This window comes from Pristiophorus japonicus, chromosome 10 (genome assembly GCF_044704955.1).
Source record: "Pristiophorus japonicus isolate sPriJap1 chromosome 10, sPriJap1.hap1, whole genome shotgun sequence".
Classification (NCBI taxonomy): Eukaryota; Metazoa; Chordata; class Chondrichthyes; family Pristiophoridae; genus Pristiophorus; species Pristiophorus japonicus.
This window is the reverse complement of record NC_091986.1, coordinates 146725523-146743000: the sequence shown is the minus strand read 5'-3', so window position 1 is coordinate 146743000 and position 17478 is coordinate 146725523. Positions and strand designations below refer to the sequence as shown.

Sequence of the window (17478 nt, the reverse complement as noted above, 5' to 3'; positions counted from 1 at the left end):
CAGTTCTGGTCACCTTGCAACCACGTCTCTGTAATGGCTATCAGATCATAACCATTTGTATCTATTTGTGCCGTCAATTCATTTATTTTGTTACGGATGCTACGTGCATTCAGATAAAGAGCTTTAAAAAAAATTTTTACCATTTTTTCCTGCTATGACCCCACTTTCTGATTCACCTTTATGTTTATACATTGTCACTTTCTGGCACGCTCTGGTTTTCATTTCACCCAGTGCTACCCTACTCTATTGCCTTCTCCTTATTCTTTGACTTTTTAAATTATCGCTCATCTGAAACCTTCTCCCCACTAATTAATTAAAGCCCTCTCTACATCCCTAGTTATTTGATTCGCCGGAATCCTAGTCTCAACACGGTCTAAGTGGAGCCCGTCTGAATGGAACAGCTCCCTCTTACCCCAGTACTGTGCCAGTGTCCCACAAACCAAAACCCATTTCTCCCACACCAGTCTTTGAGCCACGTGTTTAACTCTGTGATCATATTTACCTGTGGCTCAGGTAGTAATCCAGAGCTTATTACCTTTGTGATTCTGCTTTTTAATTTGGCTCCTAGCTGCTCATACTCTCTCAGCAGAACCTCTTTCTTTGTCCTATGTATGTTATTGGTACCCACGTGAAAGACGACAACTGGATCTTCCCCCTCCCACTCCAAGTTGCTCTCCAGCCCTGAGGAGATGTCCTTAATCCTGGCACCGGGCAGGCAACACAGCCTTAGGGACTCACGCTCTCGGCTGTAGAGTACCTTATCTATCCCCCTAATGATACTGTCCCCTACCACTACAACGTTTCTTTTTACTCCCCCACTTGAATGGTCCCCTGCACCACGGTGCTGTGGTCAGTTTGCTCATCCTCCCTGCAGTCCCTGCTCTCGTCCACATGGAGTAAGAGCCTCAAACCTGCTGGACAAGAGCAAGGACTGAGGCTCCTCCATCACTCCATCCTGAATCCGCATACCTTCCTCACTCGTACTCACACCCTCCTGTCCCTGACCACAGATCGAATTTGAATTAATTACTCTAATAGTCTGACTAGCTCCTAGATGGTGGCATCCAGGTAACTCTCCCCCTCCCTGATGTGTCGCAGTGCCTACAGCTCGGATTCCAGCTCATCAGCATGGAGCCGAAGTTTCTCGAGCTGCAGACACGCTGCAGATGTGGTCGCCGTGGACCTCAATGGTGTCCACCAGCTTCCACATGTTGCAGCAGTGACACATCGCCTGCCCTGTCATCTATAATGTATTTAATTAATTACATTTAGTTTTTAGTTATTAATCCCGGCCCCTAATTTAAAGCCCTTAATTTAAAGCAAGAGAGAAAAACTCACCAATCAATCACTTCCCTGCCTTCCTGTGACGTCGAATGTAGTCGCCCTGTTCTCCTTTGTCGCTCTCTCTTACCTACTCGCGCTGCGGTGGCTGGGCTGCTCGCTGCTTTTAAGCTCTGCTGCTGCTAGGTGTTCCCTCCTAGGTCGGGGTGTCGGCACAGTTTCTCGGGGCTGGCTTTATTCAGTCACCTTGAAGCAGTGGCCTTGGTCATAAACCTTTATTCAGGGCTATTTATCAGTTGTACATCGTTTTTGAGTTGTCAGCTTTTTAAAGGCTATTTCTAAGTTTTGTGGTTTGGTTTGTATGAATACAACTGAAGGAATATTGGATAAAGCTCCAGCCGAAGTTACAAAGCTCGTCTAACTAATTATTACATGTCAGGGCCATTCTTGAGCTATCAGAATTTTGGGGGCTGTGGCAAATATTTTAACGCTGGCGTTCAGCTTTTGCTCGTTTTCTGGGTTGAAATGTTTGCATTACTTCTCTATTTTCCACTGATTAAAAAGAGCTTGCCGTCCTGTACTCTTCCATCAGTAGAAGACACGTTGACAGTAGAAAGTCGGGTGATCATGTTTTATTCTTGCATTTGAGCACACGTATGAGTAGCTCTGCTTAACTCTCCTCACCAACATTTCGAGCAGGTAGTATAATTGCATGCTGTCCGCACTTTTCTCACACTGCTAAAGGCCCCAACAATATAATAGCAGCATATCAAACACCTCGACAGCCAACCAGTAACAGAAACAGGACAAAGTGTTCACTCTGTCTGATTTATAGAATGCTAATTATAAGTATTTTTAGTTGGACTCAAGTGCTGCATTTAAAATCTGAATGGATCACAGGAGACTGTCTCTGTGGTGCTTGTACAAATCTGAATCAATAAGATATGTAAGTAATAATCTCACAATAAAAATGCATTGTCTTTCTGTATTTGTCTCTTTCTTATTTCACCTTTTGATTTTCTCCCATTTTCCTAAAAGACATTTGGAAATGTCCAAACAATATCGCTCATTTACATTATCACCAATATTTAAAATTTCCCCAATTGCAAATTTTAAAATTGTGCCCTGAATACCCAAGTCCAAGTCATGAATATATTTCAAGAAAAACTAAAAATTTGCAGATGACACAAAACTTGGAAATATAGTGAACAGTGAGGAGGATAGTGATCGGCTTCAAGAGGACATCGACAGGCTGGTGGAATGGGTGGACACGTGGCAGTTGACATTTTAAAGCAGAAAAGTGCGAAGTGATACATTTTGGTGGGAAGAACGAGGAGAGACAATATAAACTAAAGTGTTCAATTCTAAAGTGGGTGCATGAACAGAGTGACCTGGGGTTATATGTGCACAAATCATTGAAGGTGACATGGCAGGTTGAGAAAGTGACTCAGAAAGCATACAGGATCTTGGGCTTCATAGAAGCTGGGGTTGTACTGTTTAGAGCAGAGAAGGTTGAAAGGAGATTTGATAGTGTACAAAGTCATGAGAGGTCCAGACAGAGTAGATAGAGAGAAACTGTTCCCATTGGTGGAAAGGTCGAGAGCCCAAAGATACAGATTTAAGGTGACTGGCAAAAGAACCAAAGATGACATGAGGAAAATGCAACGAGTGGTTATGATCTGGAATTTATTGCCTGAAAAGATGGTGGAGGCAGGTTCAATTGTGGTTTTCACAAAGGAATTGGATAAGTATCTGAAGGAAAAACATTTGCAGGATTACGGAGTAAAGGGGGGGGGGAGGGGGAGTGGGACTAGCTGAAGTGCTCTTGCAGAGAGCCGGCACAGGCTCGACGGACCAAATGGCTTCCTTCTGTGCTGTAATCGTTCTATGATTCTATGTGTCACTCTCCATCTTTATTAAGATGGAGAGTGACACAGTTAATTCAGAGACTAGGGTCCTTAACTTAAGGAAAGCTAACTTCGATGGTATGAGACGTGAATTGGCTAGAATAGACTGGCAAAGGATACATAAAGGGTTGACAGTGGATAGGCAATGGCAAACATTTAAAGATCACATGGATGAATTTCAACAATTGTACATCCCTGTCTGGAGTAAAAATAAAACGGGGAAGGTGGCTCAACCGTGGCTAACAAGGGAAATTAGGGATAGTGCAAAATCCAAGGAAGAGGCATATAAATTGGCCAGAAAAAGCAGCAAACCTGAGGACTGGGAGAAATTTAGAATTCAGCAGAGGAGGACAAAGGGTTTAATTAGGAGGGGGAAAATAGAGCTTGAGAGGAAGCTTGCCAGGAACATAAAAACTGACTGCAAAAGCTTCTATAGATATGTGAAGAGAAAAAGATTAATAAAGACGAACGTAGGTCCTTGCAGTCAGATTCAGGTGAATTTATAATGGGGAACAAAGAAATTGCAGACCAGTTGAACAGATACTTTGGTTCTGTCTTCGCGAAGGAAGACATAAATAACCTTTCGGAAGTACTAGTGGACTGAGGGCCTAGTGAGAAGGAGGAACTGAAGAATATTCTTACTGTTGGGAAATTGTATTAGGGAAATTGATGGGATTGAAGGCCAATAAATCCCCAGGTTCTGATAGTCTGCATCCCAGAGTACTTAGGGAAGTGGCCCTAGAAATAGTGGATGCATTGGTGATCATTTTCCAACAGTCTATCAACTTTGGATCAGTTCCTATGGACTCGAGGGTAGCTAATGTAACACCACTTTTTAAAAAAGGAGGAAGAGAGAAAGTGGATAATTACAGACCAGTTAGCCTGACATCAGTAGTGGGGAAAATGTTGGAATCAATTATTAAAGATGAAATAACAGCGCACTTGAAAAGCAGTGACAGAATCAGTCCAAGTCAGCATGGATTTATGAAAGGGAAATCATGCTTGATAAATCTTCTGGAATTTTTTGAGGATGTAACTAGTAGAGTGGACAAGGGAGAACCAGTGGATGTGGTGTATTTGGACTTTCAAAAGGCTTTTGACAAGGTTCCACACAAGAGATTGGTGTGCAAAATTAAAGCACATGGTATTGGGGGTAATGTACCGACGTGGATAGAGAACTGGTTGGCAGACAGGAAACAGAGAGTCAGAATAAATGGGGCCTTTTCAGAATGGCAGGCAATAACTAGTGGGGTGCCGCAGGGCTCAGTGCTGGGACCCCAGCTCTTTACAATCTACATTAATGATTTAGATGAAGGAATTGAGTGTAATATCTCCAAGTTTACAGATGACACTAAGCTGGGTGGCGGTGTGAGCTTTGAGGAGGACGCTAAGAGGCTGCAGGGTAACTTGGACAGGTTAGGTGAGTGGGCAAATGCATGGCAGATGCAGAATAATGTGGATAAATGTGAGGTTATCCACTTTGGGGACAAAAAAACGAAAGCAGAATATTATCTGAATGGTGGCAGATTAGGAAAAGGGAAGGTGCAACGAGACCTGGGTGTCATGGTACATCAGTCATTGGTATGCAGGTACAGCAGGCGGTGAAGAAGGCAAATGGTATGTTGACCTTCATAGCTAGGGGATTTGATTATAGGAGCAGGGAGGTCTTACTGCAGTTGTACAGGGCCTTGGTGAGGCCTCACCTGGAATATTGTGTTCAGATTTGGTCTCCTAATCTGAGGAAGGACGTTCTTGCTATTGGGGGAGTGCAGCGAAGTTCACCAGACTGATTCCCGGGATGGCAGGACTGACATATGAGGAGAGACTGGATCGACTGGGCCTGCATTCATTGGAGTTTAGAAGGATGAGAGGGGATCTCAAAGAAACATATAAAATTCTGACGGGACTGGACAGGTTAGATGCAGGAAGAATGTTCCGATTTTGGGGAAGTCCAGAACCAGGGGTCACAGCCTAAGGATAAGGGGTAAGCCTTTAGGACTGAGATGAGGAGAAACTTCTTCACTCAGAGTGTTGTTAACCTGTGGAATTCCCTACTGCAGAGAGTTGTTGATGCCAGTTCATTGGAAATATTCAAGAGGGAGTTTGATATGGCCCTTACGGCTAAAGGGATCAAAGGGTATGGAGAGAAAGCAGAAAAGGGGTACTGAGGTGGATGAACAATCATGATATTGAATAGCGGTGCAGGCTCGCAGGGCCGAATGGTCTACTCCTGCACATATTTCCTTTGAGATACCTGATAACATTAATATTAAAATAATTTCCAGAGCACAGAAACAGTACAAATTCTCCAGAGAACCAATAGCTGGTCAGGCTTTGATTTTTTTTTTAGATCCTTAAATAAACAACTGGAAGGTAACACTTTCCTTGTTATATATAAATGACCTGAACTTGGGTATCGGGAGTACAATTTTGAAGCTGCCGGATGATATAAAACTTGGCAACATAGTAAATAGTGAGCAGGATAGTAGCAGACTTTAGGAGGACATAGACAGACTGGTGAAATGGGCAGACACATGGCAGATAAAATGTAATGCAGAGAAGTGTGAAGTGATGCACTTTGGGAGGAATGACATGGAGAGGCAATATAATCTAAATGGCATTATTTGAGAGAGTGCAAGAGCAGAGGGGCCTGGGGGTGCACATTCACAAATCGTTGAAGTTGGCAGGGCAAGTTGATAAGGTGGTTAAGAAAGCATATGGGATACTTTGTAAATTACGGCATTGAATACAAAAACAAGGAAGTCATGTTTAACCTTTACAAATCACTGGTTCGGCCTCAGCTGGAGTATTGTGTACAATTCTGGGTACCACACTTTAGGAAGGATGTCTTTTTATTTCTGTCTCTTTTACCTCCCTCTCTTAATCCCATCTTTCTTTATCTCTTATTTTGCTTTCTGTACATGATTTGGCATTGAATTAACTATTCTAACTGACACCTCCTGGTTCAGACTCTGCGTGCCTCAGTAAGGATTCTTCAATTTGATTGGTTAAGGAGATGCACAGTTGCTTGCCCATTTCACACAGGTCCCAGATCCCCTGTAGAGGGTGCTGTACTGAAATGGCTTTCTGATCACAGCAAGTTCCAGTGTAAAAGCCCATGGAGAGTCTGGGGCCGTTCATTCGCCACTGACCCCAAAATCAGGGCCAATATATTTTTGTTTCTTGCTGCCGGATTTTATTCCATCTCCCATAAATGAGTAATTTTTCTTGCAAAATTGTCTGCAGTATGGAATTTGCACATAAATGTAGAAAATGGCTGCAAGCCCTTTTATTGTCTAACCATCGTACATCTATATACTTTTGGCGCGAGACTATTATGCAGTACAAAAAATTCACTAAGAACAAATTGGAATTCCTTTTTAAAAAAATAATTTATTTTCCCAAATATGATTTTTAAGGACATTCTGTGAATATGACCCAGTGTCTCATGCAGATGTACATAGCAATGTATTAATGCAGAATTCCTGTAAAATAAACAAATATTTAGGTAAGGCAGTGAAATTGTGGCCTTTTACAGTTTGGTTGACATATTTATAAAATAAAAGACTGGAAGCTTGGCTGAGATTCCAGCTGTTAATGAGGATGCTGCACATTGAGTTGACATTTGTGTACTGTGGAGTGCTTTCAGCATTCCTGGAATAAACTCCAGTCTCTGAGGAGCATACCTTTAAACATACAAGAAGCTAAAATTGACAGCGATTGCATCAGCACAATAGGTAACCAACTGCAAAACTGCAGCTTAGATGCTGCAAGCCACAATCTTTGGGCTAGAAATTCAGTTTTTAGCAATATTTGTTTTTTAATGTCATTTTTCGGAAAAAATATGTCAAAAAACTTTACCATTTTTAAGGGGGTAAAATTGGCAAGAAAATGCGCCTGTTGGTAAAAATCGGTGTTGCACGAGAATTTGCAGTGGAAATTGTGGTCCTCACCAACTTTAACCCGAGGGAGGGGAGAAAACACAAAAAAAATTTGCAAAAATTAAAACATTAAAAATCAGAAAACATTCACAATACACTTAACTAATGAATCGCTGAAAAAGAATTAAAAAATAAAATCTTCAACTTACCTTTTTTGTAGGTCTTCATACTATCAACATTTCTGGGGCTTCAACGCAGACTTTTCTCAGGCTTTCTTTTTTCATCCCAAGTACGGGTCCGCTGAACAGCCAATTTTAGGCGGTCATATTTTTTTTTTGGTGTTGCACATCGTCAATCCGCTTTTCGCCGATATTTCAAAACCGCCATTTGTTAATTCTGGCCAATTTAGGTGAGTACCTTTTAATGTCAAAAATGGCGGAATATCACATAAGGCTAGCCAATTTCTCCCCCACAATGTTTAATTCTTGGTGACATGGAAGGAGTGACAAATACTATAGATAAGCATTGCATAAATTGGCTTTTCAAATGGCTTAGTCGGTAAATGCTCTGTCTGAAGTGGCACTGAGCCATACAGACCAGGATAGTTGCAGGTTGATATCTTGGCCTGTATGAGATGGCTGATCTTGGCTGGAGCCAAGACCACAGTAACTCCAGGATAGGAAGAGGTTGGAGGTGGGGGTGGGGGTCGGGGTGGTTTCCTCCTCTAATTGCTGTTCAGTGAGCAATGCCAGAATGTGCTCAGATGGAGGTTCAGCTGCAATGCTCCGCTGCCAATACTCAATGTGTAGGCTCAGACATGAAGATGACCTCTTGATCGGATGCTGGGGCCATATATCCTATTATATCCGACAGTGCCTTCAGGAGAGGAGGAAAGGAAATTAGAAAAAGAATTGTAAATTAATTTCATGTTTCAAATATGACTTAAGAGAGGCCTGGTGCCCCAACTTATTTGTAGAAGCTTTTTTGTGGAACTTTGGGTAAAGACCAGGAGAAATTTAGTTCTTCTGAGGCCTCTTGGCATTTCATTTTGTTAGTCCCTTCAGATGTGGAACTCTTGGGACCCTTCCCTTATAATTGGCTGTTTGTGCCTTCCCTATTGGTGATTTTATTTGGGTTAGGCTGTGTTTCTCTTTCTACTCTTCACTTGTCTTGTCCTTACATTACTAGCCTCCTCCACTTCAACCCCATTGGAAATAATATCAGATCTATTGATGTGCCGCCGACTTTTTCTTATGTTTCTTTCTTGCAGTCCCTTATCTCAACAGTTATGCCTTTTTCGTCCTGACCATTTAGGCTTTTGTTACTGATCCCTTTTGCTTTAGTTCCAAATGTTCAGAGCACTGCTGCTCCTCATGGCCCCACAAAGTAAAGTTGAGCATAAACTTTGCTCGTTCACAATGCTCATGAAAAATTCAGGAGACTTTGAGCACTTGGCCCTGAAACCTCTTTACTGGAACTGGACTCTCCCAGAATGCTGCAAAATGTAGCATGAACCTCCAAAAATGCATTCACAAAATAATTTTCAAAATTGCCCAAGGTGAACAATAAATACAGCTACTTCATCTTTTTGAACACCTTTAGGGGTAGAAATTGCCCCTTGCCCGGTGGTTTTTAGCACAGCTGCGGTTCAGGTTGCCCCTTGAGTGACATTCGGCTCTTTGTTTTATTTTTTTCACGCCAATCCGGAATTCGATCATAATGGGGGCGGTGACTCACCCGAGGGGTGGATACGCAGCGGTGACAGCAACTGAGGGGTGGAAGTTGGGGGCGGTGCAGAGTGACTGCCGTGATGACATCATCACGGCGCAGTGTCACCATGGCTTTCCGCTTCACTTAAAGGGGCGAGCCTTCGCGATTATAAAACTTCGGACACTGGGTCACCAGGGAGGGTTTCGTTTCGGCCAGGCCAGCGGTCTGGCACCCAAGAGGGGGTGACAGGCTGCCTGTTGGCGGCCCGGCCAAACCCGAGGGCATAATTGTTGGGCCAACATGGCAATCGTCCAACTCAAAAAAAAACATGGCAGCAGCAACAGTGCATCCTCCCTTTTAAGGGAAGCCACACCACCGCTGCAGAAGGCCACAGCCTCACTGGACCACCGGGAAAAAGCTTGTTTTGGCACCACCAGGCAGGCCGAAGATTTTCCGATGGGAATTGTCATGTATTCAACTGTCATTGTAACCCATGTATAAGCTGACCTAAGTTGTACACCTTGAGAACACTGACCAGAGGGGACGAACTTGTGGGAGACACTTCTAACCTGGACTTTCCAGTATAAAAGGGGATGCTCCGCCCACCGTCTGTCTCTTGAGGTCTTGGTAATAAAGATAACAGGTCACAGAGTGATCTTCTCTCAAGTATGCGTCTCGTGTGTATATTTACTATAAAGTAAGGACATATTATTGGCGACAAGAAACTGGGATTTAAACCACACGAGCATGACCACTAGCAGCACAGAAGAGAGGTACTGTGACGGTGATGATTGGGATGACTTTATTGAGAGACTACAGCAAAGTTTTGTCACTAAGGAATGGTTGGGACAGGATTCAGCCGACAAACGCAGGGAGCATCTCCTGACGGTTTGTGGATCCAGGACTTATTCCCTGATGAAGGACCTTCTAGCGCCAGAGAAGCCGGTGGACAAGATGTTCGAAGAGCTCAATAAGTTGATCGGGGAACACCTTAAACCGGCGAGCAGCATGCACATGGTGAGACACCGGTTTTACACGCACCGGCGGCGAGAAGGGCAAAGCGTTCCAGACTTCGTGGCAGATCTCCAGTGACTGGCAAGCCTATGCAAGTTCCCAGATGCATGCAGAGCGGAGATGCTGCGAGAATTTTTTATTGAGGGCATCGGGCACACTGGGGTTTTCAGGAAACTGATTGAGACCAAAGACTTAACCTTGGAAGCGGCGGCTCTGATAGCCCAGACATTTATTTCAGGGGAGGAAGAGACCAGAATGATGTATGACAAAAATCTTGGCTCAAATGCGGCAAACGACCAGGGAGTCAACATTGTTAACACGGCACACAGTTCTCCAGGCAGATAAGGGCAATCGGACATGCCCCAGCCTGCAGTTGAACCCAAAGGGGGAATTCAACAGAGACAATGGCTAGTTGAATGGCGATTCATGCCATCGCAATGGACAATGCGGCCAGTAATGGGGCCATCAACACCTGTTAATGGTGCGCTTAAGGACAATTACACAGAAACATAGAAACATAGAAAATAGGCGCAGGAGTAGGCCATTCAGCCCTTCCAGCCTGCACCACCATTCAATGAGTTCATGGCTGAACATGCAACTTCAGTACCCCCTTCCTGCTTTCTCGCCATACCCCTTGATCCCCCTAGTAGTAAGGACTTCATCTAAATCCCTTTGAATATATTTAGTGAATTGGCCTCAACTACTTTCTGTGGTAGAGAATTCCACAGGTTCACCACTCTCTGGGTGAAGAAGTTTCTCCTCATCTCGGTCCTAAATGGCTTACCCCTTATCCTTAGACTGTGACCCCTGGTTCTGGACTTCCCCAACATTGGGAACATTCTTCCTGCATCTAACCTGTCTAAACCCGTCAGAATTTTAAACGTTTCTATGAGGTCCCCTCTCATTCTTCTGAACTCCAGTGAATACAAGCCCAGTTGATCCAGTCTTTCTTGATAGGTCAGTCGACCATCCCGGGAAACAGTCTGGTGAATCTTCGCTGCACTCCCTCAATAGCAAGAATGTCCTTCCTCAAGTTAGGAGACCAAAACTGTACACAATACTCGAGGTGTGGCCTCACCAAGGCCCTGTACAACTGTAGCAACACCTCCCTGCCCCTGTACTCAAATCCCCTCGCTATGAAGGCCAACATGCCATTTGCTTTCTTAACCGCCTGCTGTACCTGCATGCCAACCTTCAATGACTGATGTACCATGACACCCAGGTCTCGTTGCACCTCCCCTTTTCCTAATCTGTCACCATTCAGATAATAGTCTGTCTCTCTGTTTTTACCACCAAAGTGGATAACCTCACATTTATCCACATTATACTTCATCTGCCAGGCATTTGCCCACTCACCTAACCTATCCAAATCACTCTGCAGCCTCATAGCATCCTCCTCGCAGCTCACACTGCCACCCAACTTAGTGTCATCCGCAAATTTGGAGATACTATATTTAATCCCCTCATCTAAATCATTAATGTACAATGTAAACAGCTGGGGCCCCAGCACAGAACCTTGCGGTACCCCACTAGTCACTGCCTGCCATTCTGAAAAGTACCCATTTACTCCTACTCTTTGCTTCCTGTCTGACAACCAGTTCTCAATCCACGTCAGCACACGACCCCCAATCCCATGTGCTTTAACTTTGCACATTAATCTCTTGTGTGGGACCTTGTCGAAAGCCTTCTGAAAGTCCAAATATACCACATCAACTGGTTCTCCCTTGTCCACTCTACTGGAAACATCCTCAAAAAATTCCAGAAGATTTGTCAAGCATGATTTCCCTTTCACAAATCCATGCTGACTTGGACCTATCATGTCATCTTTTTCCAAATGCGCTGCTATGACATCCTTAATAATTGATTCCATCATTTTACCCACTACTGATGTCAGGCTGACCGGTCTATAATTCCCTGTTATCTCTCTCCCTCCTTTTTTAAAAAGTGGGGTTACATTGGCTACCCTCCACTCCATAGGAACTGATCCAGAGTCAATGGAATGTTGGAAAATGACTGTCAATGCATCCGCTATTTCCAAGGCCACCTCCTTAAATACTCTGGGATGCAGTCCATCAGGCCCTGGGGATTTATCGGCCTTCAATCCCATCAATTTCCCCAACACAATTTCCCGACTAATAAAGATTTCCCTCAGTTCCTCCTCCTTACTAGACCCTCTGACCCCTTTTATATCCGGAAGGTTGTTTGTGTCCTCCTTAGTGAATACCGAACCAAAGTACTTGTTCAATTGGTCTGCCATTTCTTTGTTCCCCGTTATGACTTCCCCTGATTCTAACTGCAGGGGACCTATGTTTGTCTTTACTAACCTTTTTCTCTTTACATATCTATAGAAACTTTTGCAATCCGCCTTAATGTTCCCTGCAAGCTTCTTCTCATACTCCATTTTCCCTGCCCTAATCAAACCCTTTGTCCTCCTCTGTTGAGTTCTAAATTTCTCCCAGTCCCCGTGTTCGCTGCTATTTCTGGACAATTTGTATGCTACTTCCTTGGCTTTAATACTATCCCTGATTTCCCTTGATAGCCACCTTCCCTTTTTTATTTTTACGCCAGACAGGAATGTACAATTGTTGTAGTTCATCCATGCGGTCTCTAAATGTCTGCCATTGCCCATCCACAGTCAACCCCTTAAGTATCATTCGCCAATCTATCCTAGCCAATTCACACCTCATACCTTCAAAGTTACCCTTCTTTAAGTTCTGGCCCATGGTCTCTGAATTAACTGTTTCATTCTCCATCCTAATGCAGAATTCCACCATATTATGGTCACTCTCTCCCAAGGGGCCTCGCACAATGAGATTGCTAATTAATCCTCTCTCATTACACAACACCCAGTCTAAGATGGCCTCTGCTCTAGTTGATTCCTCGACATATTGGTCTAGAAAACCATCCCTTATGCACTCCAGGAAATCCTCCTCCACCGTATTGCTTCCAGTTTGGCCAATCTATGTGCATATTAAAGTCACCCATTATAACTGCTGCACCTTTATTGCATGCACCCCTAATTTCCTGTTTGATGCCCTCCCCAACATCACTACTACTGTTTAGAGGTCTGTACACAACTCCCACTAACGTTTTTTGCCCTTTGGTGTTCTGCAGCTCTACCCATATAGATTCCACATCATCCAAGCTAATGTCTTTCCTAACTATTGCATTAATCTCCTCTTTAACCAGCAATGCTACCCCACCTCCTTTTCCTTTTATTCTATCCTTCCTGAATGTTGAATACCCCTGGATGTTGAGTTCCCAGCCCTGATCATTCTGGAGCCACGTCTCCGTAATCCCAATCACATCATATTTGTTAACATCTATTTGCACAGTTAATTCATCCACCTTATTGCGGATACTCCTTGCATTAAGACACAAAGCCTTCAGGCTTGTCTTTTTAACACCCTTTGTCCTTTTAGAATTTTGCTGTACAGTGGCCCTTTTTGTTCTTTGCCTTGGGTTTCTCTGCCCTCCACTTTTCCTCATCTCCTTTCTGCCTTTTGCTTTTGCCTCCTTTTTTGTTTCCCTCTGTCTCCCTGCATTGGTTCCCATCCCCCTGCCATATTACTTTAACTCCTCCCCAACAGCACTAGCAAACACTCCCCCTAGGACTTTGGTTCCAGTCCTGCCCAGGTGCAGACCGTCCGGTTTGTACTGGTCCCACCTCCCCCAGAACCGGTTCCAATGCCCCAGGAATTTGAATCCCTCCCTGCTGCACCACTGCTCAAGCCACGTATTCATCTGCGCTATCCTGCGATTCCTACTCTGACTAGCACGTGGCACTGGTAGCAATCCCGAGATTACTACTTTTGAGGTCCTACTTTTTAATTTAGCTCCTAGCTCCTTAAATTCGTTTCGTAGGACCTCATCCCTTTTTTTACCTATGTCGTTGGTACCAATGTGCACCACGACAACTGGCTGTTCTCCCTCCCTTTTTAGAATGTCCTGTACCCGCTCCGAGACATCCTTGACCCTTGCACCAGGGAGGCAACATACCATCCTGGAGTCTCGGTTGCGGCCGCAGAAACGCCTATCTATTCCCCTCACCATTGAATCCCCGATCACTATCGCTCGCCCACTCTTTTTCCTGCCCTCCTGTGCAACAGAGCCAGCCATGGTGCCATGAACTTGGCTGCTGCTGCCCTCCCCTGATGAGTCATCCCCCCAACAGCACTCAAAGCAGTTTATCTGTTTTGCAGGGGGATGACCACAGGAGACAGGCAGAGACGATCAACTGGTAATGGACCTTTTGTTTCCGACAATGGGGCCTCTAGCTCATGCTGGAGGTGTGGAGGCAAACACCCAGCCAGAGCTTGCAGGTATCAGCAATATACCTGTAGAAACTGCAATGTCAGCGGTCACTTGGCGCGTATGTGCAGGAAGCCTGCAGCCAGGTTGATGTACGAGGAGGACGGGCCTGATGTAAGCCCTACGAGGCCAAATGAATACTGGGCGAAATCGCTGGAAGCTGAAGGTCAGCGGGTTCATGTGGAGCACATATACAGTTCATATACCAGGACGCCACCGATAATGATGAAAGTGCTCCTCAATGGCATCCCAGTACTAATGGAGCTGGACACGGGGGTCAGCCAGTCCCTGATGAGTATCAAACAGTTCGAAAGGTTGTGGGTGTCCAAGGCCAGGAGGCCAAAATTATTGCCGATTGACACACTGCTACGGACATATACAAAGGAGATCATTCCAGTGCTAGGCAGCGCCACGGTAGTCGTGACCCACAACGATTTGGAGAACAGGTTGCCAGCCTGGATTGTCCCAGGGGATGGTCTCGCACTACTGGGGAGGAGTTGGCTTGCTGTCATGAACTGGAAATGGGGCGATGTCAATGCAATTTCTTCTGTGGAGCGAGTATCATGCTCACAGGTTCTGGACAAATTTGACTCATAGTTCAACCCGGCATCGGCACTTTCATGGGGACCAAGGTAGTGATTCACAAAAATCTGGATGCCAAGCCAGTACACCACAAGGCCAGAGTGGTGCCGTATGTGATGCGGGAAAAGATAGAATGCGAATTGGACCGCCTGCTGAGGGAAGGCATCATCTCGCCAGTTGAATTCAGTAACTGGGCGAGCCCGATTGTGCCGGTGCTCAAGGCGGGTGGGTCGGTCAGGATATGTGGTGATTACAAGGCCACCAGCAATCGGGTGTCACTCCAAGACTAGTACCCGCTACCGAGAGCGGAGCACCTCTTTGCGACGCTATTCGGCGGCAAACTTTTTTCAAAATTGGACCTGACCTCAGCTTACATGACCCAGGAGCTGGCGAGTGAGTTAAAGAAGCTGACCACCATCATGACACACAAGGGGTTGTTTGAGTATAACAGATGTCCTTTCGGGATTCGTTCGGCCACCACGATCTTGCAGCAAAATATGGAAAGTCTCCTCAAGTCGATTCCAAGAACGGTGGTTTTTCATGACGACATCCTCATCACGGGTCGCGATACTGAAGAACACCTCCTCAATCTGGGGGACGTGCTACGCAGACTGGACCGGGTAGGGCTGCAACTGAAAAAGGCAAAGTGCATCTTCTTAGCTCCAGAAGTAGAATTCCTGGGGAGGAGGGTAGCAGCAGACGGGATCAGACCTACTGCGTCCAAAACAGAAGCGATCCAGAGAGCACCCAGACCCTGTAACACGATGGAGCTGCGTTCATTCCTGGGGCTCCTGAACTATTTTGGCAACTTTCTTCCCAAATTGAGACGCTGTTAGAGCCACTACACATGCTCCTAGGCAAAGGTCGCGATTGTTCTGGGGGGCCAGCCAGGAAAGGGCTTTTGATGGAGCATAACAAATTGCGTGCTCTAACAAACTGTTAACGTTATATGACCCATGTAAGAAACTAGTTTTAACGTGTGATGCATCATCATATGGGGTCGGGTGTGTGTTGCAGCATGTGAATGTCAATGGTCAGTTACAGCTGGTAGCTTATGCCTCCAGAAGTCTGTCCCGGGCAGAAAGGGGCTACGGGATGGTAGAAAAGGAAGCGCTAGCATGTGTATATGCAGTAAAAAAACTGCACCAGTACCTGTTTGGAAGGAAATTTGAGCTAGAGACAGATCACAAACCCCTAACGTCCCTTTTGGTCGACAACAAGGCCATAAATGCGAATGCATCAGCCCGCATACAGAGGTGGGCACTTACGTTAGCCGCCTATGACTACACAATTTGGCACAGACCTGGCACTGAAAACTCTGCCGATGCACTCAGCAGGCTACCACTAGCCACCACTGAGGGGGCAGCTGAGCATGATGCTGAGATGGTTATGGCTGTTGAAGCTGTCATGGCTTTTGAAGCTTTCAAAAGCGAAGGTTCACCTGTGACAGCCCGTCAGATTAAAATCTGGAAAAATAAAGACCCGCTACTGTCTTTAGTTAAGAAATGTGTCCTGAATGGGGACTGGGCAGCCACGTATGGGGCATGCCCTGAGGAGTTTAAACCATTTCATATGCGCAAGGATGAACTCTTGATTCAGGCTGATTGCCTACTGTGGAGAAACCGAGTAGTCATGCCCCAGAAGGGCAGAGACGTGATTATCAGAGAACTTCACAATGAGCTCCTGGGCATTGTCATGATGAAGGCAAATGCCAGGTCAGACGTTTGGTGGCCAGGGATAGATGCAGACTGGAACTTTGTGTTCGCAGGTGCAACACGTGTGCTCAGCTGGGCAAAGCACCCAGGGAAGCCCCCCTTAGCCCCCGGTCCTGGCCCGCCAAGCCATGGTCATGCATCCATGTGGACTACACCGGTCCTTTCATGGGAAAAATGTTTTTGGTTGTAGTAGACACCTATTCCAAATGGATTGAGTGTGCCATTTTAAATTCAAGCACATCCTCTGCCACAGTAGAAAGTCTACGGGCAATGTTCACCGCCCATGGTCTACCGAACGTCTTGGTCAGCGACAATGGCCTGTGCTTCACAAGCACTGAATTCCAGGACTTCATGGCAGCTAATGAAAAGGATGCTCAAAACCAGGTTATCCCTTATACACCCTACTATGAAATAAATTGTTGAGAGCAGGCGTCAGTCACAATGTGACTACCATGACAGGAATGCGAGGGCGCGATGTATTGATGTCAATTACCCTGTTTTTGTCCTTAATTACGCTGCAGGGCCCAAATGGCTTGCAGGCACTGTGATTGCCAAAGAGGAGAATAGGGTTTTGGTAGTTAAACTTACCAATGGACAAATCTGCCGCAAACACGTGGATCAAACTAAAAGGAGGTTCAGCAACCCCATAGAAGAAGCGGAGGAAGTACACGACGTAGAGTTTACTCCATCACAGGTGACCGAACACCGGAACCAAGTGGAGGAGAGCCCAGTCACTGTGGGCAGTCCGGACAGGCCTGAGACACCGCAAACAGCAGACACTCAGGCCAGCGCCCAACAACCGGAGCCCCAACTCAGGTGCTCTACAAGGGAGCGTAAACCACCAGAGAGACTCAACCTGTGATCCCAATAAGACTTTGGGGGGGGAGGTGATATCATGTATTCAACTGTCATTGTAACCCATGTCTAAGCTGATCTAAGTTGTACACCTTGAGAACACTGACCACAAGGGGGTGAACTTGTGGGAAACACTCCTAACCTGGACTTTCAGGTATAAAAGGGGAAGCTCCACCCACCATCTGTCTCTTGAGGTCTTGGTAATAAAGCTAACAGGTCACA

General features: G+C 45.4%; 1 long non-coding RNA gene across 1 annotated transcript in view; it reads right to left on the bottom strand.

The window, feature by feature from the left end:
• Nucleotides 1-6561: 6561 nt before the first annotated feature.
• LOC139274820 (uncharacterized) overlaps nt 6562-17478 on the bottom strand; it is a 28258-nt gene continuing 17341 nt past the window's right edge. Inside the window, exons 2-3 of the long non-coding RNA XR_011595621.1 lie at nt 7279-7945; nt 6562-6673 (exon numbers count right to left, since the gene is read on the bottom strand). This is a non-coding gene — a long non-coding RNA (uncharacterized lncRNA). The remainder of the gene's footprint in view (nt 6674-7278; nt 7946-17478) is intronic.